At 42.6% G+C, this 25,603-nt stretch overlaps 1 protein-coding gene across 2 annotated transcripts in view; it reads right to left on the bottom strand.

Moving 5' to 3' along the window:
* Positions 1-25,603, bottom strand: part of SLC25A21 (solute carrier family 25 member 21) — a 401,122-nt gene that overhangs the window by 323,972 nt on the left and 51,547 nt on the right. The window contains exon 2 of one of the 2 annotated variants that reach the window (XM_045014797.1): positions 13,754-13,796. The exons of the other annotated variant lie outside the window; for it this stretch is intronic. The gene's annotated coding sequence lies outside the window, so the exon portion shown is untranslated. The remainder of the gene's footprint in view (positions 1-13,753; positions 13,797-25,603) is intronic. 2 annotated transcript variants of the gene reach the window in all.

Genomic DNA, 25,603 nt, shown 5'->3' with positions numbered 1-25,603 from the left:
TTTAGCTTTTCGCGGTGGTATTCGAGGCAGAAGCCGTGGCAGGGGATTTCAGGGTGCTCGGGGAAGAGGGTCCTGGCAACCCCAGCCACCAGGAAATTGTTTTCAGTGCGGACAGCCCGGTCACTTTAAACGTGAATGCCCCTGGGGACGCCCAGAGGGTCCGGTCGCATCCGCAGATACTTACACCAGGGACAAATACACCCCTGCACCACCAGCCCAGCCCGTTCCTCAGGCCTGGATCAACTACGGGCAACAGCAGCAGCTGCAGCAAACTCAGCCTTCTCAATGACGGTACCCCGGGGGCGAAGGCAAACAATGTGATGGTCTTATTTCCTTAATGTCTTTAGCCGGCTCCTTCCTCACTTTCTCCCCTCCCAGCAAAGAGCCTCGTCTAACCCTTTCAGTCCAAGGACTGCCTGTCTCTTTCCTCATTGATACTGGAGCTACTTTCTCTCTTTTAAATCATGCCCCCTCTCCCTGGCTATCCTCTGAGGTTAAAACTGCAACTGGGGTGCAGGGCAACCCACAGTCTCTGGGACTCACTTTGCCTCTAAATGTTATTTATGCTGATAAATGTTTTTCTCACCGTTTTCTTTTTTCCCCAGCTTGTCCGATCCCTTTGATGGGCCGGGATTTACTCTGTAAGCTTGAGGCTACTTTAACCTGCACTCCTGAAGGGGTAGGATTATTGATGACAGTGTTAGGAGATTCGGCCCCAACTCAGGGTAATTGGGAAACCCCCCCTTCTCTCTCCCCTGACCTCACTGACTTGCCTTTAACCCTCTGGGGAATTTCTGACACTGATGTTGGCCTGCTCCTTTCGGCAGAGCCAGTAAGGATTCAAGTGAAGCCCTCCTTAGCCCCCCCGTCAGTCCCCCAATACCCCCTGTCGCTGGAAGCCCGGGAGGGCATCCGCCCCATTATTGAGGGATTCATTGCACAAAAGCTAGTCCGCCCTCAGCGCACTCCCTGTAATACCCCTATACTGCCTGTCAAAAAGCCTCCTAAAAAGGACGGAGACCCTATTCGTTGGCGCTTTGTACAGGATCTACGGGTTGTTAATCAGTATGTGGTCCCTCTTCATGCAGTAGTTCCTGATCCAGCTACTATCATACGCCAAATCCCCTGGGATGCTGAGTGGTTCACTGTTATTGACTTAAAATCAGCCTTTTTCAGCATTCCTGTGCACCCAGACTCTCAATATCTCTTTGGTTTCACCTGGGAGGGACAAAGTTATGTCTGGCAACGACTTCCTCAAGGCTACAGAGACAGCCCCACGATTTTCAGCCAATGTCTCCGCCACGACTTGGAAGGCTTCACCAGTCCGCAGGGATCCACGTTAGTCCTATACGTAGATGACATCCTACTAGGTAACCGCGAAGAAGCCGCCCTCCGCATCGATGGTAAGGCACTTTTATTATACCTACACACCAGAGGCCACAAGGTAGACCCTAACAAGATTCAGTGGGTCTCACAGAAGGTCCGATATCTGGGCTTCCTGTTAACCCCAGAGGGGAGACAAATGGACCCAGTCCGCATAAAGACTATCCAAAACTGCCCTCTGCCAAACACCAAGAAGCAACTTCGAGGTTTCTTAGGATTAATTGGCTTCTGTCGCCCCTGGTTGACGTCCTGCGGGGAGTTGAGCAAACCGCTCCACCGACTCACTGCTAACCTTGCTCCTGACCCTTTGCAGTGGTCCCCAGACATGATCCAAGCCTTTCAGTTACTCAAGGACAGTGTGGCCTCCTCCATGTCTCTCCGCCCCCCCAATTACAACAAACCCTTTCACCTTTTTGTCCACGAGAGGGGCGGAATTGCTAGTGGCGTCCTTACCCAACTGAGCGGGCCCCACCATTTCCCGCTTGCTTTTTACTCCCAGCAGATCGACCCTGTCGCTCAGGGAACCCCATCCTGTACCCGGACTCTGGCAGCAGCTGCCTGCTGATCACAAAGGCAAAGAGCCTGACCCTGGGTCATTTTACCACGGTTTGGACCTCTCATGCCTTGTCAGCCCTTCTGCGTAGGGGCACAACCCAGGTCTTTTCGGCCCATCGTCAGCAACAGCTAGAGGCCGAACTCTTAGAAGACACTAACCTAATTTTTGAAAGGTGTGGGCCCCTTAATCCAGCTACCTTGCTTCCTGACCTGCCAGTCCTCCAGGATCAGCACGACTGTGTGGAAGTAGTTTATAGCATCTTACAGATAAGGAACAACCTGTTTGACGTGCCACTGGACAACCCTGATTGGATTCTCTTCTCGGACGGAAGCTCCTTCTATGTTGATGGCAAGCGTTTCACCGGTTATGCAGTCACCTCTGAATGGGACATTCAAGAGGCCGCCTCACTGCCAGGCAACTGGGGAGCCCAAGCCGCCGAACTCTATGCCCTGGCCCGAGCTTGCCAGTTGGCCGCTGGTAAGACCGTTACCATTTTTACTGATAGCAAGTATGCTTTTGGAGTTGTGCATTGTCACATCCACCTCTGGAAGTTTCGAGGTTTCCAGACAGCTGCCGGTAAACCCATTCAGCACCTCCCCCTCATCCACAAGCTTTTGGACGCCCTCCAAGAACCCTCGGTCCTGGCTGTAGTTCACTGCCGGGCCCATACTAAAGATGATAGCCCCGTCACCCGTGGGAATGCCCTGGCTGACACCTCCGCCAAGACGGCTGCCGTCTTACCCTTAGCCATGCCCACGTTGGCTATTGTAACCTCCTCCTTTACTCCACCGCACCCCGTACCGGTACCCGCTGCTGAACTACAGTCGTGGGAGAGCCTCGGAGCCACTCGGGTCAAAGGGACCTGGCTTATGCCAGATGGCCGAGCCTGCCTCCCTCGCTCCACATACCCCGCGGCAGTTCGCTGGCACCATGATAAGGGGGGTCACTACGGCACGCACGCCCTTGTGGACACCATCGCTCGCTTTTGGTATGCTCCAGGCATTCAACCCTACTGCCTGTCAATAGTGAAAGCATGCAGCACATGTCAGCGTAATGGACCTGCTCCGCCTCTTAACAAAATTAAGGGTGGAAGACCTCCGCCCGCTGTTCCATTTCAACATCTTCAAATTGACTTTGCAGATATGCCAAAGGCTTTTGGGAAAAAGCACCTCCTTGTTTTGGTTTGCCCTCTGACTTCATGGGTCGAAGCTTTTCCTACTGCTAATTGTACTGCTGCCACAGTGGCGAAGATCCTCCTTAGAGACATTGTACCCCGTTTTGGCATCCCTCTCATGCTTGACTCAGATCGCGGACCCCACTTTACTGGTCATGTCCTTGGCCATTTAGAACAAGGACTGGGCATTTCACACTCCTTTCATACACCCTACCACCCCCAGTATAGCGGGAAAGTTGAGCGTATGAATAGGGAGCTTAAGCTTACATTGGCTAAATACTGTCAGGAAACAGGGTTAAAGTGGCCTCAGGTACTTCCCTTGGTCCTGTTTCACCTTCGTACTCGCCCAACCCGTGTATTGGGATTATCCCCCTTTGAACTGCTCTATGGACACCCCCCTTTCAAAGGCGGGGCGCTACCACGTGCTGATGTTTCACTATTGGGAGGGGATCATATGACCACGTGCCAGTTTCTCTCCCTACAGGCTCGCCTCCGTACCCTTTGGAAAGCCTCGCAGTTTTCCCAGACCGTGCCGCTGGAAGAACAGATCCACCCGTTCCAACCAGGGGACTTCGTCTGGGCCAAAAAGTTCATTCGTGGCGACACCCTCCAGCCGAGGTTTACTGGACCCCACCAGGATCTTTTAACAACCCAGACTGCAGTGTTCCTGGAAGGACGCAAATCCTGGATCCACCACTCCCACGTCAAGCCAGCCGTAGTGGACCACAGTGACGGACCAGCAGCTCTTGCCACCACTGAGGACACTGCCTCTGACCAGTGGACCAGCTTACCTCTTTCGGACATCAGACTTAAATTGACTCGAAAAAAATGAGAGGACCTTTTATTCTGACAACTGTATGTTTTTTATTATGCCTTTTTAGTTTATTTTCTGCTTATGAAGATAATGGTTTTATTAGATATTCCCACAAGGTTAAAACTCGTATTTTAGGAAATAGAAGTAATTGCTGGGTATGTACTCAATTTCCAGTAAATGCAGAACAGGAACTCCCCTTCACACCCATTCCCCTGACCACTGCTAATATGACTTGGATGCCACCGGCTAGAGTAAAAGATCCAGTCCAACACAATCTTACATGGGACAAAACAGGAGTGCCAATTAACAGATATCTCAGGGTAACCAATCAGACAGGATCACTGTGTTTTGTTAAAGAAAAGGGGTCAACTTTTGTGGGAACAAGTAAATGCAACATGTATTTTAATGGCACCGCCTTTAGTAAAAATCTTGGCTTCAAGCCTTGCGCATCCCACTTATCCCATATGTGGATCCCTCACCCCGATACAACTTTTTCATGGGTGGGCAAGCCTTCAGAGTCAGCTTTTAAGAAGCCCTGCTCAGATCACGAGGGTGTCCAACTAATTGTTAAGGGATATACGATTGCCTTCTACAACTGCTCAAGCAGTACTACACTGCACTTTGAAAACACCACTACCAAATTGTGCCTCTGCGATTCGCACAACGACCCCTCTGCGTTACCAGGGGAACAGTGGTCCAACGGGTGGTGGGTTACCTCCTACTTTGAGAAATGGAATACCCGAAACGCACTATATGGAACATACTGGGTGTGCGGGCCCAAAGCTTATTACTTTCTCTTCCCTGATTGGGCAGGGTCATGTTATTTAGCGTGGCTAACACCGCCTTCTCGCATCTCCCTCACTCCCCCTCATTTTCCCCACGTTCGTAACATCCGTGAAACTTTCAGAGATATTAATATCCGTGATGGTTTGTCGTGGCAGCGGTGGGCTGGTCTCATTAGCTTGAGGGGTGGTGTCATCCGTCTACAGGGACTACTAGAATCTTTAACCAATGAAACTGCGACTCTATTTGAGAATCAGGCCGGGGAAATGTCCCAGCTGCGCCAGTTAGCTTTGCAAAACCGAATGGCTTTAGACATAATGTTAGCAGCCCAAGGAGGAACTTGTGCCCTCATAAATGAAGAATGCTGTGTTTTTGTAAATGACACCTACCCTGACACTTTTCAACGTACCAAACATCTAAGGGAAATGGCTAAGAACTACTCCTCTGGCCAGCCACCTTATGATTGGTGGGGAGCCTTATGGAATTGGCTGCCTGGATTTGGGTGGGTTAAAAAACTCTTGGTGGGTATTGTTGGGGCCATAGTAACCCTTATAATACTGTGTTGCTGTATTCAGTGTGTCCCCTTCCCTCATAGACTCATGTGGGTCAGTTTATTCTTTTCCTACTTCAGCCAAAGGCCTTACTCTCTTCGAGTTGGCCCAGGCTGAAATTGCCAAGCGGCCCTTGGCTCCTTAAAATGGGGTGTAGCTTTTGGTAAATAGTTATCCCAAAGCTACAAATGGAGGAATGTTGAGTCTGAACTTTTGATGAGCTTAAACTTAACCCAGACTTGATGTCTCTATCTGAAACTTTTAATCAAAGCTCTGACCTGCGAACTACTCATGACAACCCCCCTCCCCTTAAGTAGCCATCTCCCCCTTTGTCTTTTCAAATTTACATTTTAACCTGTTTTATCCTGTAGAATCTTGATTGATTATGCATGACCATTATGATCTGTTAATCACTTTGTTTACTTCTGTGTATAAATATTGATGCTCACCCCTAATAAACTTGCCACACTTACTCCGAAGCCTTTTAAGCTAAGGATAGTGTGAGCCCGTTGATCAACGAAGTGGTGTCTGGTCTCTGACAGATTGTGAGCCCCATACCAACTCCGCACGAACTCGGGTGCTGGAGAGGTGAGTAAGGACTTGCTTTTTACCTAACAATAGTGTACACCAGAAAAATATCCATCACCATCCAGTAAAACATCTAACATGTCTGGAGAAGAAAACCATTTTTTTCTCCTACCTCTTCTGATCTCCCACCAAACACACAAGTGTTTAGAAATATTTTAAGAAATCTTGACTATTAACTGGGAGAAATCTAATAGTCACTCTAGGTAAACTTTCCACACAGATTCATTTTAAGTGCCTGGACATGCTGATAGAAGCTATCACTACAGTCATGAAAGTGTCTTCTAAAAACCCACCATCTTCCAGGATGCCTACCTGAAAGGAATTTCATAGTTTTAAAAGTAAAAATAAAATTTGTGTGCATGTTTTTAAATTTTAATGGAATCCCATCACAATGTAGATATGCCAATGCCACCCTGGATAAACAACAAAGTAAGAAGCAATGAGGAACCAAAAGGCATCCTTTAAAAAGTGGAAGTTAAATTGTAGTGAGGAAAATAGAAAGGAGAATAAACTCTGGCAAATGAAATGTAAAAATATAATTAGGAAGCCAAAAAAGAATGTGAAGAACAGCTAGCCAAAGACTCAAAAAGTCATAGAAAAACATTTTTTAAGTACATCAGAAGCAGGAAGCCTGCTAAACAACCATTGGGGCCTCTGGACAATCAAGATGCTAAAGGAGCACTCAAGGGCGATAAAGCCATTGTGGTGAAACTAAATGAATTATTTGCATTCTTTGACTTCTTTATGGCTGAGGATGTGAGGGAGATTCCTGAGCCATTCTTTTTAAGTGACAAATCTGAGGAACTGTCACAAATTTAGGTGTCATTAGAGGAGGTTTTGGAACAAATTGATAAGCTAAACAGGAATAAGTCACCAGGACCAGATGGTATTCACCTCTACACACACAAGTTCTTTTTTCAATTTATCTTATCCCACTTTAATTTGCTTTGGAAGTGACAAATATTCCAGAATAGTTATACAGTATAAGTTCTAGTGGACACATCTCTATTTCAGACTAACTATGCTGCTTCTGGCAGTCCTCTCACTATTATCCTACAGTACATTGCTTCACTTCTGGACTGGCCTGCATGCCCTCTACTGCTCCAGGGTTATCCTGAGCAGATATCACTTCCCCCATTTAACTTCTGGCATACAAACCAATGTGTACATTTGCAATTCCAGTTTGTGGCAAGGTCCCAAACCCAGAGTAGCATACAGATTATAGCAGCGATGCCCTGTGCTTCTGTGTGATCCCATCAGAAGGTCCTTAACCTCCTTTTCCTCTGAGGAAAGGAGCCTGTCCAGTCCCATCTGAACAGCAGTCACCAGAATGTCAAGATCTACAAGTGGATTGCAGAGCTAGTGAAGAAGGGATATGTCCAGGACATGGGACAGTGCTATGTCAAAGCAAAGGAGCTTTAGCAGAGCTACAAGGGACAAAGACAGAACATCTGGTAATGGTCCCAGCTACCTGCTGAACTGGATTTTTGCATAAGAGGCCACCACCAAACTCCAGCCTTAACTATGAGCAGTCACGACTTGCAACCACTACCAAATAATCTTCAAATTATCTCAACACACATGTCTTCTAAGTAGCAGTTGGGTCATCAGTTCTGATGCATTCATAGCATCCATCAGTCACTACTTGTGATTCAAGAGAACGCATCTCTTCTGCTTCACTGGTTCTCATTTTCTTCAGGAATTGACACCATGGTCAACTGAAGTGGCTCCAATTTCACTATTCTCCAGGCTCACACCACTGTCAAAGAATTAGTTGAAAATGCCCATTGGAAGCAAAGTGGGGGAGGTAATATGTTTTATTGGACCAGCTTCTGTTGGTGAGAGAGACAAGGCTTTGAGCTTACACAGACTTCTTCTTCAGTCTGGGAAATGTACTCAGAGTGGCACAGCTAAATGCAAGGTGGAACAGATGGTTTAGCATCTGAAATTAACACATTTTGCAAGAGACTATTCAAGGTGAAGTAGGCAGTTAGTATCTCTGCAGTCAAAGGTTGGGGGTGGGGAGAGAGGGGAGGAGAAGAAAAAAAAGGGAGATATAGCGGGTTATAGTTTATTGTAATAAGCCATAAATCCAGTGTGGCTATTCAGTCCATTATTTTTAGTGTCTAGGCAAATTATGAATTTAAGCTCCCAGGCTCGTCTTTTGAAAGTGTTGTGCAGGTTTCCTTTGTGGATGAGTAGAGGTCACCTCACTACTCTCCACTAGCCCTTCTCTTTTCACTTAACCTTCCATGTCTTCTCTTCCTCCAGTATCAGTCATGGAGGTATATTGCCCTACCTAGATAGAATTGTCATGTTCTAAGCAGTGATACTCAGATCTCAGTGGTTCAGGTGCCAAATTAGTGATCAGCATTACCCAAAAGAGCCACAGTAGTGTGAATTCATTGTTTCATTTACTCTCTCTCTCTCTCTCTCTCTATATATATATATATTATGCTCATAGCAAAATGGCGGGCCAAGTATTATTTTATCAACTATAATTTGTTTATAACATAGTAAAAGCATCCTGATTGGTTAATAATGAAATCACACAGTGTTTTAATATCATGTGCTGCAAAGAGCTGCAGGAGAAACACTAAAGAGCCACTTGTGGCTCTCACGACCCTCAGTCTGAGTATCACTATTTTGCTTTCTAGGGTAGGCTCTAGAACAAAGTAAATTGGAGTTTCAATTGTCTTATCTGAATATTGCTGGGAGAGAGTTTGGAGTTCTTTATTTTGGACCCTGATTTTCCTCTGACTTTTCTTACTATTTAAGGAGGATGCAATTACTACTACCCCATTCCCCATGGAAGGGCTTTAATTCTCCCTTCCAAAAGCCCAGAACTATTGTTAATTTACTTTTGTTTCAGCAGTATTTCCATATTTATGTTAAAACATATTTTAAACAAAGTCTTTTTGCAGATGTGTATCTTCCAAATCCAGGCAGGTAAGTGTTAAAGGCAGTGCAAAAAAAATCGAAGCTTGTACAACTATGTGATGCAATAATAATGCTTAGCATGCCCTGACACTCCAATGTATCCCCCCTCAGACATCTAATTGTTTGCTTTTCCCCCTACACACAATAATGAAATGAACTACAATCAAAGTGTGATGACAAATGGTCCCAGGGTTTGCATTCCTCTGAATATATTGGCATTTGTAAACTAAAAAAAAATAAAATAGATGTAATCAGCCACCCTCATACAAAAGTAGGATCTGGGGGAATATTCTGGCAAAATCTTCAAACCACATTAAGCACTAATTTGAAACTATGTTTGAAAGGAAGAAAGCACTGCATCTAATACCAGTTTATTTGTCTAACAACAACTAAAAACTGAACTTGCTAGACATATTTTGAAAGATGGAAACAATTAAAATGCATTAGTGATCTAAACAGGCACAGTATTTTAAAAGGGAAAGAACTTTAAATAACCAAGGTTACACATACCACATTATGTGCGCTAATCCCACACCTTTCCTTGATCTGCTAATAACTCAGTAGTTTACTAATATTATATGAAAATGTTGCATCTTTGTTTACAACACAAAACCATTCAAACAAGTCTAAAATATCTGTAGAGTCAGGCTATGTCTATACTACCATGGTAAGTCGACCTACGCTACGCAACTCCAGCTGTCGACGCACCTTAGCTCGAGTTACCGCAGGGTCTACACCGTGGGAGGTCAATGGGAGAAAATTTCCCATCGACTTACCTTACTTTTCTCGTTGGGAGTAGAGTACAGGGGTTGACTGGAGAGCGATCTGCAGTTGATTTGGTGGGTCTTTACTAGACCCACTAAATCGACCGCCAGTGGATTGATCTCAGAGTGTCGATCCTGGCTGTAATGTAGACCTGCCCTCAGCGTGAAGTGACAGAAGCATGGTTGAGAACTCTTTTTGTTCAGACTATCCCAGGATCAATCATCACTGGCTTTTGTGGTCTATTACTATCCATTTTTTAAGTTACTTTACAAATTACACCCATGCAGCATATTGCTAAAGTAAGGCATATATCTATGCCATGCTATCAGAGGTAACTCGACCAATCATTGCCCTTACTCTACAAGTAATTTGCATGCAACAGTTTAATTGGTTGTATGAGAGAGAGAGAGAGAGCGCGCACCGGTGGTGGATACTTGGCCCAACTGCCACATCCATGCACCTCATTGCCACCTACACAAATCAACAGAACCAGCACAACCCCCCATAAAACTGTGCACACAACCCGAAACTCTCACAGACCTTCATCACAGAACACACCCCACACTAAACAACTCTCCCAGCACAACACTCACATTTGTCTTCCTCACTCACTCATATTGTCTGTGAGAACTGGAAGAAATGTTGGAGTCCAAAGGCTCTGTGGCAGTTTGAATTATAGAAATGCAGAGCTGGAAGGCAGCTTGAGAGGTCATCAAGTCCACCCCCTTTTGCAGAGGCAGGACCAAGTAAATGTCCACCATACCTGACTATATTTGTCTAACCTAGGGTGACCAGATGTCCCCATTTTATAGTGACAGTCCCGATTTTGGGGTCTTTTTCTTATGTAGGCTCCTATTACCCCCCACCCCTCTGTCCTGATTTTTCACACTTCCTGTCTGGTCACCCTAGTCTAACCTATTCTACAGGGAGAAAAAAAAAACCCTCCAGTGATGGGGATTCCACAGCCTTCCTTGAAAGCCTGTTCCAATACTTAACTATCCTGCTAGTTAGAGTTTTTCCTAATATATAACCTAAATCTCCCTTACTGCAGATTAAGCCCTTTACTTCTTGTTCTGCCCTCAGCGAACATGGAGAACAATTGAGCGTCATCCTCTTTATAACAGCCCCTAACATATTTGAAGACTGTTATCAGGTCCTCTTCAGTTTTCTGTTCTCAAGACTAAACATGCCTAAATTTTAGCATGCTTTCCTCAAGGGTCAGGTTTTCTAAACCATTTATCATTTTTGTTGTTCTCCTCTGAACTCTCTCTAGTTTATTCACATCTTTCCTAAAGCATGATGATGCCCAGAATTGGACACAGAACTCAAGGTGAGGCCTTACCAGTGCTGAGCAGAGAGGGACAGTTGCCTCCCATACCTTATATATGAAACTCCTATTAACATACCCCAGAATGTTATTAGCCTTTTGTGCAACTATGTCAAGTTGACTCATTCAATTTGTGACTCACTATAAACCACAGATCCTTTTCAGAAGAACTACTGCCTAGTTAGTTATTCCCCATTTTGCAGTTGTGCATTTGATTTTTCCCCCCCTTCCTAAGTGTAGTACTCTGCACTTGTCTTCATTGAATTTCATCTTGTTGGTTTCATACACTTCTCTAATTTGTCAAGGTAGTTTTGAATTCTAATACTGTCCTCCAAAGTGCTTGTAACCCCTCCTAGCTTGGTGTCATCCACAAATTTTATAAACACACTGTCCACTTCATTATCTAAGTCACTAATGAAAATATTGAATAGTACCAGACCTAGGACTGACCCCTGCTGGACCCCACTAGATACATCTTTCCAGTTTGACAGAGATTCATTGATAAATACCCTTTGGGTGTGGTCTTTCAACCAAATGTGTACTCACCTTATAGTAATTTCATCTAGACCACATTTCCCTAGTTTGCTAATGAGAATGTCATGTGGGACTATATCAAAAGCCTTACTGAAATCAAGGTATATCACACCTGAAGCTTCTCCCCTATCCAGTAACACTGTCAAAGAAGGAAATTAGGTTGATTTGGCATAATTTGTTCTTGAACGATACATGTTGGCTATTCCTTATAACCGTATTACCTTCTAGGTGCTTACAAATGGATTGTTTAATAATTTGTTCCAGTTATGACAGTTGATCAGAGATGGTGAGAGTAACACCCATGTGGGGTAACAATTAGGTGTCTGTGCCTCCAACAAAGGGACAGCTCTGTTCTCAAACTCTGGGAAATATATACTTTTACGTTCTCAGCCATTTTGACTTTATAAATTACAGCCATGTAGTGTACAGCTACAGTTAATCCTGTATCTATGCAATTCCAAGAGTCCTAGAAAGACCATTGTGATATTAGAGGTAACTCAGCCAATCACAACCCTTACTCCACCATTAATTTGCATGCAGTGATTTCATTGGTTGGATGAGGGAGACTGCACAGATTACTTACCCCAACTGCCACAGCCATGCAACTATGTATATACACTAAAGGTGGACTTCTCACCCAGGGAACAGTGCACCAATTCTACTGAAGAGTATCAGTTGTTCTTGGCAGTCTGAGATGAAAACATTAACATACTGGTCCAAACACTAGGACATGGCCATCCTGCATATATCATCAACCCAACCGCTAAATATTGTATCAAGCCTACTACCAAACCAAAACAGGCAATGTGTGCTGTAGGGACAAGCTGATCTCACACAGATTCTTGAATTCTTTTCTTCCTTGGTAATATCCTGACCAGTAGAGGAGGCTCAGAATACATAACGAGTTGTGAGTCTAGACAAGCAGTGCTGCTAAAGGTTCCCATGATGCATGGCTTCAGAGTGCATGTCCTTTCTTGTTAGGATGACCAGACAGCAAATGTGAAAAATCGGGACGGAGGTGGGGGGTAATAGGAGCCTATATAAGAAAAAGACCCAAAAATCATGACTGTCCCTATACAATTGGGACATCTGGTCACCCTATTTCTTGTAGTACTCCTTCTTCTCGTTACTGAAGTGCTACAGAAAAGTCTGGCAATGCATACTGAATGAAGAAAAAGCTCAAGCAAAAGCCAGCAGAGAGCACAGTTAAGCATTGCTTAAGTCTGAGGCACAGGAAAGGCAGGAATGAGAGAAAGCTAGCTAATTTTTACCTCATAATAACAGCTTCTCAAGAGTAAAATTACTGACTATTGTGTAGATATCACAGCCCTGAAAATCTACAGATTAGGCCAAATTCAGAAATTTAAGTCAATGGAGTTGCACCTGCTGACACTAGGTCAGACTATGACCCAATATCCCTAAGGATCGAGGTGTTCATGTTGTGAAGAAGTATTTCCCAAACTTGTGAAAGCTGAGAATCCATTTAGAAGAACAAAACTAGTCATACCATCCTGAAATCCCAGCATATATTGTTAAAGGCCTAACCATCTTATTTTAGACATCTTCCCACCTCCCCTCTAGCAAGTCCTTTAAGACAACCCGCCCCCCACGTGCTCCCTCCCTCTGCCCCAACACACTTTAGGAAATGCTGGTGTAGATCTTCAGAATACAATACTTCCTCTCCTTTCTTACATGTTTTGATGAGCAGCAAAATAGTTAACAAAATGTTGACATTTGAAGTATTATCATTGACATACGAGTTAGCACTTATTGAAATGAACGGGCAGTTCACAACCCAGAGCAAGTTTCCAGTTCTCTGCAAATTCAGGCAGACATCACTGCACTGGCTATAATCACTTCAGATTTTGAAAGTTTTCTTTGCATCCATAACTAGAGACTGACTTTTATTTTTCTTTAAGAAGAAAGAAAAGTTGAGGTTTGTCCATACCTCCCTGGTTAGTCCTTTGGCCCCTACACTTTAGGAACCCCCTGTTCTGATTCATTAGATTTGGAGGGGAACATTTTCCAGCTGTTTCAACAACAAGGCAATGTAAGTATTTCTAAAGGCCATGTTTAAAAATGTATGAATTATACCCATAAGCAGTGTTGCAACTATAATAACTTGAAAAAATTAGTATTTCTGGTTTTAAAATTAATATATTCTTTGCAACCAACACATATGATTTTTTTAAAAAGCAGAACTAATGTTGCCAGGACAGTAAGATAACTTCAATTTAAGAAAATAAATAGCAAAGAAAACTGTCAGTTATTTCAGTTGTGATAGAAAGTTATAGTAATTGTTAAAATCTTAAAATGCTGATAACATCAGATTACTTACTTCCACCTGTATAGACTAGACTATCATAAGGATATCATCTAATCTGAAAGAAAAGCAAACAGTCTCGTCAGAATATATTTCACATTATTTATGTTTTGAAAACAGTGCTACATCTTGTTTCTAATTGGCTGATGCCAGTTGTCAGGAAATTCCTGCTTCAGCAGAAGAGAATGGAAAGAAGTAAAACAGAGCTTGACTAGGTTACAAAGAATTAGGACTAAAAAATCTTTATGATGTCACCCTTTAAATATCAACCAAATTTATTAAGGTACATTAACTGCAGACAGACCTGCCCTTATAAATACAGTTACAGCCATTAAAGAAACGAATAGTATATACAAAACATAAATGTATCATGCTCAAGCCTTTCCAACTCTTCTCACGTATTTCTGGATCTTCAAATGCCTAAGTATCAAAGACTTCACTTGTAAGATAAAATAGGTCAGTTCTGGCAGTAGTACAAACCCTGCCTGTGTACATTAAGGGTTACGCTCTTGCAACTCCATTTATGTCAATGGCAGATTCAAGAGGAATAGATAGCTCTAAAAATGCACGCACCACTACTGATATACAATACATTAATCTTGCATACTGTATGCATATCATACTATTTGTAAAATATTTGATGTTATGTTACGCATGGTCTAACATGACTTTCAAAGTCATGCACTTGTTATTGAAGTCTTTTAATGGATACCTTTCAAAGTCACTAGACTATATCCTTTCAATAATAATTATAAATAAACCCATAAAGTTAAAAGAGTAATACCTACAATGAAAGAATCCAGCTGAGAATAAATTTTCTTATGGGTTAAAAACAATCATTAAATATATCCCAGAACAACTTGAAATGAAGATGTCATTACCACTACCATATGAGAGAATTCAAACAGCGTTGCCTATTAGCTGCATTAATTATTGTTCATATGTAGCAACAATTTAACAGCTCATCTAATCTGATGTAGAGAAAAAGCTCTACTTTCAAAAACTGGAAAACTAAACAAATATAGTACTTCTACCATATGATTTGTTAGCCTTTAATTTCAGAGTCAGTCATAATTGATAGCATTAAAAAGCCAACTGAGGCTTCACATAAGCAGACCCCTAGTTCAGACCCCGCCTCTTGTCAATGGGACTCCAGGTGGGTGCAGGGGTCAGCAGGTGCAGAGCGGGTTGCAAGACTGTGGTCTGATATATTTCAATATGAGAGGTCAACATTTCAAATGACAATTACAACTAATGTGGTTCTATAAAGTTTCACTTAACACAAAGAGTTGTAGGAACAACTGATTTTTTAGTTTGCTGGCAGTTTCAAAAATTAAAAGAAGCAAAAATCATCTTTTGTTTGTAGGCTGTTCTGAAATTATTATTTTTTTAATTTTCAGCAAACCAAAAAGTTAAAAATTTTCATTTCAGGTCAAACAAAATGTTTTGTCCAACCCAAAATGAAATATTATTTTGAGTCTTTTTAAGGTTATTTTTTTTAAATAATATGGAAGGAAACTTCAATTCATTTAGAATTGAAAAATCAAAAAACATTCCAAAAAACAGTCAAAATGTAATGGTTCAATTTTTTCCAATATTATTATTTTGCCGCCTCCCCCTCCCTGAAATAAACAATTTGATGAAACTGCCACAAAGTCACTAAACTTTTTGGCATCCCCACATCTGTATTTTTTGCCCCCAAAAAGTTTTAGACAAATTTTTCCCCCAGCTCTATTTAAGACAGGCTGTATTTTCAGCTTGGGTCTCCCATAGTTGGCTCAGAAATGAACATAGGAGCTATTCAAGTTTTTTTTTGCACTGATCATCCACATTAATCGTAAGGGGAAACTTTTTTAAAACAAGACAACTAAAACTATTTAGGTTACTAGGCTATGAATACGTTGAAACCCAGAGCTTTCCTGTGTGTTTAGAACTACCAAAAGGAAAATTTATATGGAATAAAATTAATACCAAGTCTTCGTGAAATATTTTAAATTATTATAAATTGTAATATAAACAGATCTCAAAAGACTTTTATAAAGGAAAGAAAGTTAACCTTTCTTGATAAATCCTTACAGAAACCATTTCAATTAATGAATTATTCTCCTTCCACACCTGGGCCGCAGAGTGGTCTTAACTTTTAAATAACTATTTTCACATTTGTAATAATTTAATACTTACATTTATTGCCAGAAAATTAAATTATACTCAATATATTTTATAGTAGTGCGTACCTATAGCAAACACCAAGTGCTGAAGCTTCTGTTTGCACACATGAATTCAGCAACAGCAGTTGCCAAAGACAGTCCCAAGAGGTAAGACAACTTTAGCCAACTGGTATGTTACTTGCCTTTACGACTCAGGAAAACACAAAGATCGTGAACAGACAACACTGCCATCTCCATTTTAAATGCTGAAGTACAAGTATCATAGGCATAAAAAGAATAGTGAATATTTTAAGTTGGAACGTTCTGGCAACACAAAGCACCTTCAGAATGCTAACTTTTCTTGTATGCATCATTTAAAATGGCAGGTAAAATAGTTTAATCAAAATTATTTTTGAAAGTGTTTGAATTTAATGCTTTTGACAAATGCTAGATTAACAGACCAGAAGACCGGAGTTAACAGAGTAGGTTCAATACAGGCAACGCAAATCTCACATTCCCAACTTCCCTGGAGGAAATGGGGTCAGTGAGGAAGAGGAGTGTTCAGTCTCAGTGTGCTTTCCTTCCTTGGCTTCTCTGCTGATATTGCAGATTAGTGCTGACTGTGATGGTGGCTTTTGTGACACAGATGCTTATGCATTGCAAAGCAAGATGAGACCACCAACACATTCCACATTGTCAGCAACTAGATGGCAAATGATTGCTAAATATTTTCAGTTTCCCACCCCATTGCATAAATTAATGAGCCAACCTATACGTCGCTGCTGTCTGTGTTAAGCTTCACTGAGGTTCAGAATCTGGTGAAGTACTCCTACCACTCAGACCTTTAAATGGAGTTACCCAGCTGAAAGGGGACTGTTGAACTTTCGCATTTTCTTTTCCTCTAATTTATGCAGGTCCAAAACCAAAGCATTAGCTTCTGACACCATGTCACATGGCCATGGTAAAGGGTCGTTTTCTTCTAATTCTGAACAAGAAACTTCTTTAGATTAAAAAAACCCAGTATTATTCTAAACCTGAACTTTCTCTCTCACGCATATTACACACACACACACACACATATATAAAATGTTCCTGCTTTCTGTCTGCTTCACTTTATAGGTTTTGCCTAGAACTTTCCCCCATCCACTCCAGTCTCTCTTCCTGCTACGGATTTAAAGAAACAGTACACATTCTCACATAAGATTTCTAAGACAACTGTCCTCAAGGGCTAATTATTTCACTAGAATGGTTTTAAAATTGAAAGTAAATTACCACAAGTTTATGGTATGTGGGAAAGCTGACTTCAGAAATTTACTTCGGGAAGAAATTCATGGAATTTTTAGTATTTATTGTCGAGCATTTGCCAACAATTTATGCTTTATCTGCATATATACATGGAGATGCCATTAAACAGGCAAAGTGGTAACATTATACAAATAACTTGAAAGAAAAATCCTAGTAAACAATGTCAGAGGTCATGGATAATTTATTAAACACTGAAATAGCCATTTCCAATTCATTTTTTTCCCCTTAGCTCAGGTTTCATGGCATTTTATATATTGATGTGCTGATAACATTTTCTATCTTTTGACACTGTATTCAGAGTTACAAAGCAAAGGTTTGGGGAGAAAGCTATATATCTGAGTTTTAAAGAACTATAATCCATAAACAGTTTTTTTCCTTCTAATGTGTTTCTTTCTAAAACTAGGCACTTTAAAGGCAATAAACATGGCATATGTGACAGGGTATCAGAATAACATGGTGATATTTTTAACATGCTGTCCTATGGTCCCCAGCTGTGTTTTTGGGGCCCAAGGTCAGTCTTGGGAGCAAAACTGTTGACACTTCCTTTAATGATCTGGAGAATCATCTTGTTATGTTAGAGACTGTTATGACAGTGCTCTATAAAAGAGATGTCTATATATGCAATTAGTCAGTTAATAGATAATGTGACTGTACATGGTGCCCAAGAATATGCAACTTTGTTCCTGGATTTTGTAGGCCCAGTAAAGCTCTTTGTTGTTGTGCTAGAGTTGCCAGCTTCCTAACTGCAGAAAACCAAACACCCTTGCCCCACCCCTGCCCCTAAGCCTTGCCCCTGTTCATTCCATCCATCGCTATCTCTCCCCCACCCTTACTCATTTTCACCAGGCTGGGGAAGGTGGTTGGGGTGTCAGAGGGGGTGAGGGCTCTGGCTGGGGGTGTGGATTCTGGGGTGAGGCCAGGGATGAGGGTTTTGGGGTGCATAGGGGGCTCCGGACTGGGGGGTTCAGAGTGTGGGAGGGAGCTCTGGGATGGGGCAGAGGGTGAGGTGCGGGAGGGGGTGAGGGCTCCATTTGGGGGTGCAAACTCTGGAGTGGAACGGGGATGAAGGGTTTGGGGTTCAGGAGAGGGCTCCGGGCTGGGGCTGAGCGGTTCGGAGTCGGGGGAGCAAGCTCTGGGCTGGGGTGTGGAAGGGAGTACGGGCTCTGGGCTGGAGGTGTGGGCTTCAGCGTGGGGCTAGAAATGAGGGGTTCAGGGTGCGGGAGGGGACTCTGGTCTGAGACAGGAGGTGCGGGAACAGGTTCGAGGTGCAGGATCCAGGCAGCACTGACCGCAGGCAGTTCCCAGGAACCGGTGACATGTCCCTCTGGCTCCTAGGTGGAGGGGAGGCTCCGCGCACTGCCCCGCCTGCAGATGCTGACCCCACAGCTCCCATTGGCCACGGTTCCCGGCATGAGTGGCACCTGCAGACTGGGGCAGTGCACAGAGCCCTGCGGTCATCTCTCCGCCTAAGAACTGGACATGCCGGTCGCTTCCTGGGAGCCACATGGAGCCGGGCAGGGAGCCTGCCAGCCCCGCTGCACTGCCAACCGGACTTTTAACAGCCCGGGCAGCAGCGCAGAGCCCGTTTTCGACCAGGTGTTCCAGTTGAAAAATTAGACACCTGGCAACCCTATGTTATGCACTGAAAAAGCTTCATGTGTGCAGCTCTTTACATGCGACTCTGATCAAGGACCATGTAAACCAGCTTATTTAGTGATGACGAATTGCCCTGAGGATATTTTCCCTATTTACCCACAGGTTTAGTTTCTGTATCCATCTCCTCTGGAAGGACCCCAGAAAAAGAACAGAGTAAGCCAAGCCATTTGTACTGGGAACATTGCTATCTAGAATCTGGGTGGGTGAGGTAATACCTTTTATTAGATCAGCTTCTGTTGGTGAGAGAGAAGCTTTCAAGCTACATGCAGCTCTTCTTCAGTTCTGGGTAATGTACTCAGTGTCACAGCTAAACACAAGGTCCTACAGCTAGAATATATGATAACTACTTATGCTAAACTAAGGAATCATTCAAGGTGAAGTGACCCATTAACATGGCTATTGTCACAGGACAAAAAGGAGGTTTAGTGGGTTATAGATTGTTGGGATAAGCTATAAAACCAGTGTCCTTCTTAAGACCATGATTTTTAGTGTCTAGCAAAATTATGAATTTAAGCTCCCAGTCTTGTCTTTTGAAGGTAAGGTTTTGTGCAGGTTTCCTTTGAAGATAAGGACTGAGAGGTCAGACAAAGTGATCACTCTGTGAAGTGTTCACCAAGAGGTGAGAAGATGTTTTTGTCTTATTTTCCCATGTTAGTTCAATCAAGAGCATAGTGATTGGTTCCACCCACATAATTGTAATTGGGGCATTTAGTGCACTGGCTGAGCTATACCACAGTTTTCATTTTAAAAAGTTATTTTATGAACACACACACACACACACACTTTGTAATCTGAGGGTCTATATATGGACATGAACTACTTAAAAATGTTTATTCCCTTGTCCCCATTCTCTTCTCTCTGAAATATCACCTCATTATGTGACAATAAAACCAATAATAACATACAATCAGCAGATTTGGAGAGCTCCTCCAATTTTTATTAGGGCTGTCAAGCAATTAAAAAGTTTAAAAAATTAATCATGCAGTTAATTGCTATCGAGATTAATCACACTGTTAAACAATAATAGAATACCCTTTATTTACATATTGTTGGATGTTCTCTACATTTTCCAATACATTGATTTCAGTTACAGAATACAAAGTATACAGTACTCACTTTATGTTTATTTCAGATTACAAATAATTGCATTGTAAAAAGAAGAAATAGTATTTTTCAGTTCACCTAAGACAAGTACTGTAGTGCGATCACTATCATGAAAGTTGAACTTACAAATGTAGAATTATGTACAAAAAACTGCATTAAAAAACCAAACAATGTAAAACTTTTGAGCCTACAAGTCCACTCAGTCCTACTTGTTGTTCAGAGAGCTCAGACAAACAAGTTTGTTTACATTTGCAGGAGATAATGCTGCTTGCTTCTTGTTCACAATGTCACCTGAAAGCGAGAATAAGCATTCACACAGCACTGTTGTAGCTGGCATTGAAAGAGATTTATATGCCCGATGCACTAAAGATTCGTATGTCCCTTCATGCTTCAACCAGAATTCCAGAGGACATGCGTCCATGCTGACAACAGGTTCTGCTTGATAATCCAAAGCAGTGCAGACCAATGCATGTTCATTTTCATCCTCTGAGTCAGATGCCACCAGCAGAAGGCTGATTTTCTTTTTTGGTGGTTTGGTTTCCTCATCGGAAAGTTGCTCTTTAAGACTTCTGAAAGCATGCTCCACACCTTGTCCCTGTCTGATTTTGGAAGGCACTTCAGATTCTTAAACATTGGGTCAAGTGCTTCTTTGCATTTTGTCAAATCTGCAGCAAAAGTATTCTTAAAAAGAGCATGTGCTGAGTCATCATCTGAGACTACTGTAACATGAAATATATGGCAGAATGCAGTAAAACAGAGCTGGAGACATACAATTCTCCCCCAAGGAGTTCATTCACAAATTTAATTAACGCATTATTTTTTTTAACGAGCATCATCAGCATGGAAGCATGTCCTGTGGAATGGTGGCCGAAACATGAAGGGGCATATGAATGTTTAGCATATCTGGCATGTAAATACCGTGCAAAGCTGGCTATAAAAGTCCTATGCGAATGCCTGTTCTCACTTTCTGATGCCATTGTAAATAAGAAGTGGGCAGCATTATCTCCCATAAAGGTAAACAAACTTGTTTGTCTTGTTGATTGGCTGAACAAGAAGTAGGACTGAGTGAACTTGTAGGCTCTAAAGTTTTGCATTGTTTTGTTTTGAGTGCAGTTACATAACAAAATCTATATTTGCAAGTTGCACTTTCACGATAAAGAGATTGCACTACAGTACTTGTATGAGGTGAATTGAAAAATACTATTTCTTTTGTTTATCATTTTTAGAATGCAAATATTTGTAATAAAAAATATAAAGTGAGCAGTGTACACTTTGTATTCTGTTTTGTAACTGAAATCAATATATTTGAAAATGTAGAAAACATCCAAAAATATTTAATAAATTTCAATTGGTATTCTATTGTTTAACAGTGCAATTAATCACAGTTAACTCATGCAATTAACTCAAAAAATTAATTGCAATTTAAAAAATTGTGATTAATCACAGTTTTAATTGACAGCCCTAATTTTTATGTGTTTTAATCACTGAGTAAGCTTAAGAGAATCTTCAGTCTAATGCACAACCAACACCATCTCTTCGTTTGTCCTCAACTACAAAGCCAATTATTTGTATTTTTCTCATTCTTTCTGTCCCTGGCAGTCGAGCCTGGTCAGGGAGCAGGCCACCACTGCTTCCCAGCCAGACTGTCAGGGAGAAGTGGCTCCATCCTGGTTCCCACTCACCTGTCAGGGAAAGTGGCTGAACGTACAGTGGGGAGGGAGAGTGACAGAGGACCCCCCCACCCCCAAACAGGTAACGTGGAGCGGGGAGAGCACGGTGGCCTTGGGCTGGACAAAGTGTGGGGAGGTCACTGGGCAGAGGAGACATGTGGGGCGGTCATGTGTCCTCCCTTTTAGATTGTGTCTCACCCAGCATGGGGAAGCACGAGTTGTCTGTGGTTCTGTCCATCCCACACACTAGCTTTTTCCTCACCGAATTTTTTTATCTGCAGTTTCCTGCATGATTCCAACTCCTGATAACCAGATGTAGCAATAGATTTTTGCTACCCGAGCACAGGGAGAAGAGAGATTCTCACAAAACAAACAAAACAAAGTCAAGTGAGCAATGTAATACATTGTCTACAGTACAGTACAACCTGGGGCTAGCAGCTGAGGTTGGTTATCCATGTCATTCACCACTTGGTACTTCCCATGGCACCATTCCTCTGAGATCGCTTTTAGGCTCATTTTGTGAGGGGAAGGAAGTCACAGAAGATAGTGATGGCGGGGGGGGGGGGAGGAGTGGAAGGATCTGGGTAAGTTTCTGGTTCACAGGCATGGGCTCCATGCATTCAGCAGGGATCCTACCACATAGTGATTTTGGGGAGATGTGTAACCTGAATGCTACAAGTAAGCCATGGCTATGCACCTGGGCCTGTGCTTGGGAGAGAAATGGGAATTCAGGTTAGAAGCCCTGAGCTCAGTGTCTATCCTCCACTTTAAGCCATTCTTGAAACTTTCAAACGTGGGAATCTAAACATAGGCACTTAAATCCATTTATATAAAAGCTGTCTATTTTCATAAATGTCAGGCACCTGCAACTCCTATGGACTTCAGTAAAGGTTGTGGGTGAAAAATCAAACCTCATTCTTAAATATCTAAATATGGCTGTCTCAACAGGGGCAATAGCATTTGATTGCTCCCAAACTCAAAACTGCCCCAAATGGTCATATAACTTAAATTCAAATGGCCCATTCAGTCATTTCCCCTTGCTCATCAACAAATGTTGGCATGGAGCTCCCTCCTCTATGGAGCCTCTGTCCTCAAACAGCTCTGGGCTGCACTTTTCACTATTCACCAACAGGTGCCAAGAGTGACTTCCCTAGTATCCAGGACTTCAGGGCTTACATGGATATTAAAAATAAATAAATAGTGTTCAACTTTTTGGAGACTTACTGTAATACCATCTCAGTGAAATGATTTTGCTGTTTCGTAACAGGCTGCACAGCTTTTATAGTTGAGAAGTGTGCAACACTGTGGTTCAAGAGCTTACCACCCCCGCTTTAAAATAACCGATTTTCAAAAGATAGTAACTTTTATGAGTTGGAAAGTAATCTAGTCTGACTCTAAAGTAAATTCCCAAATGCAATTCCATAAGAAATGCAAAGCCACAAAGGAAGCAGAGCTTGGGCAGCCAGTCAAAGCTCCGTATATGGAAATTAAGCATTACAAGTACTTAAGAAGTCCCTTATTTGCGGAAATAGTGCAGAGAACCTAAAAGGACGTCTCTTTTGTTCAGTTTCACTGGACACAGAGACCTCTTAGTAAGTCTTTTCTTTCCAATAAAAAAATATCCTAGGAGTTCTAAACTCTGGAAGAGCTTAAGTTTACATTCTTCAAAGTGAATTTCATATAATCATTGATGCTTCTGTCCCTTAATCTGGAAGAAAGTGATTCGAGCAAACGCAGTAGTAGTTTATACATTACAGAAGCAGAAAGGTGCTTTAGCAGAGCAGCAAATTCCTGTGAAAAAGGAATATGAAGAGTGAATGAAATACTATCAGTTCTTAGACTCACTGGACTGTCTCGTGCAATCAGAGGGGATGGAAAAGAATTTCAAGTTACACTGAGGTCAACTTAATTCAAAGAGTGGAATTAAGTATAGAATTTTTTCTTTTAACTGCACTACTTTTAAAATACAGTTTCATACCATGAATAGTAATCAATCGTAAACTCTTTTGTTCCTCCATTGCAACAGCAGACAGAGAAATTTAGCTGTTCAGGCTAAAGGAACAAGCATCTGTATTTACTAGCGCATACTCCCCTCCAGAATTTGGAGTAGAATCCAGGAATAACTGAATCTCAACATGTCTCTGCTGTCCAGCAAAAAGCTGTGAAATCCACTGACAAAGTATTGGTCTCTTTCCCCTCAATTGGTTGGTCACACAGTGGATAACAGCCAGCTTATTACTGCTGCTAAGTTTCTCCATTATCTCGGTAGGTACAGCATTGTACTATAAAGCTAAAGGTTCAAATCATGATAATGAGCTGGGGGGTAGGGGGTAGGCGAGAGGGGGGCAGAAGAGGAAGAAATCCATACATTTATTTTTTTCAGTCTCTTTTTTAAATTTCAAGATTTTAGAAAAAGCAGAGAGGGAGACTGAGGGAGCCCCAGATCAAAACATCCCATAGGTGAGTGGTTAGAGCACTCACCTGAGAGGTGTGGGATACCCTTGTTCAAATCTTCTCTCCCCATCTGGCAGAGGTGGGGAATTGAACCTTGATCCCCCCCAATCCCAGGAGAGTGCTCTAACAACTGAGATAAAAGTTAAGGCAGGCACTACTAATACCTCCCGAAAGGGACCTGATCTGCTAGGCAGCCTCTGACCATGTCTACTGGATTGGGCCCCCGGGGTGAGATATGTTCCCCTGCCTATCTTCCCCAGGTTTGTGGAGTGAATTTAGGCACCTACCAGGTAAGGCAATATCTGAGCAGGGATTCTGTTGATCACAGTGGAGCCTAACTTTGGGAATTAGGCACCTAAGTATGAGTTTTAGACACTTAAGAACAGTAACTCCCTGCTTAACGTTGTCGTTATTCCTGAAAAATCCAACTTTAAGTGAAATGATGTTAAGTGAATCCAATTTCCCCATAAGAATTAATATAAGGGGGAGGGGTTAGGTTCCAGGGATTTTTTTTTCCACCAGACAAAAAACTATATATTATATAGATATACACACAGTATACATTTTAAACAAAAAATTTAATACTGTTCACAGCTATGATGATTGTGAAGCTTGGTTGAGGTGGTGAAGTTAGAGGGTGGAAGAGGGTGGGATATTTCCCAGGGAATGCCTTACTGCTAAATGATGAACCAGCAGTCGACTGAGCCCTCAAGTGTTAACATATTGTTGTTAATGTTTCCTCTCACACAAGGCAGCACGAACATGAGGGAGGGGAGACAGCATAACAGACACACATTGTGTGTGAGAGAGACAGAGAGATGCACATTGCCCCTTTAAGTAAGCTGACTCACTCTTAAATGCATTGTCTTTTTAAGTGGATCAGAAAGTTGAGACAGCAGTGGCTGCCCCAAGCTCTCTGTCTCTCTCCATCCATGTCTCCTCCCTGCTCTATATGGAGAAGGGGTAAGCGGGGTGCAGGAGCAGGGGGGAGAGGGACACCCCAACATTAGCCCCCTCCCTGCACAGCAAGCAGGAGTCTCTGGGAGCAGCTCCAAGGCAGAGGGCAGGAGCAGCACATAGCAGTGGGGGGAGGGACAGCTGAACTGCCAATTGATAGCCTGCTGGGCGGCTGCAGCATAGGGAACTTAGGAGAGCGGAGAGCTAACAGGGGGTGCCAGTCCACGCTGATTACAAGCCCTCACCAGCTAGCTGCAATGGGCTGCTCTTCCTGCAAGCAGTGGACAAAGCAGGCGGCTGCCAAACGATGTTAGAAGGGAGCATTGCACAACTTTAAATGAGTATGTTCCCTAATTGATCAGCAACGTAACAACGAAACAATGTTAACTGGGACAACTTTAAGTGACCTTTGTGGGTCTGGGCCTCGGATACCATGGCAATAAGTTCTAATTAGGGTTGCCAATTTTGGCTGGATGTATTCCGAGAGATTTCATCACATGACATAATCTTTAATTAAAGATTAATCTTTAATTCCTGGAGACTCCAGGCCAATCCTGGCAACTCTAAGCTCT

This window comes from Mauremys mutica, chromosome 4 (genome assembly GCF_020497125.1).
Source record: "Mauremys mutica isolate MM-2020 ecotype Southern chromosome 4, ASM2049712v1, whole genome shotgun sequence".
Lineage (NCBI taxonomy): Eukaryota > Metazoa > Chordata > Testudines > Geoemydidae > Mauremys > Mauremys mutica.
This window is presented reverse-complemented; position numbering and strand designations above follow the sequence as displayed.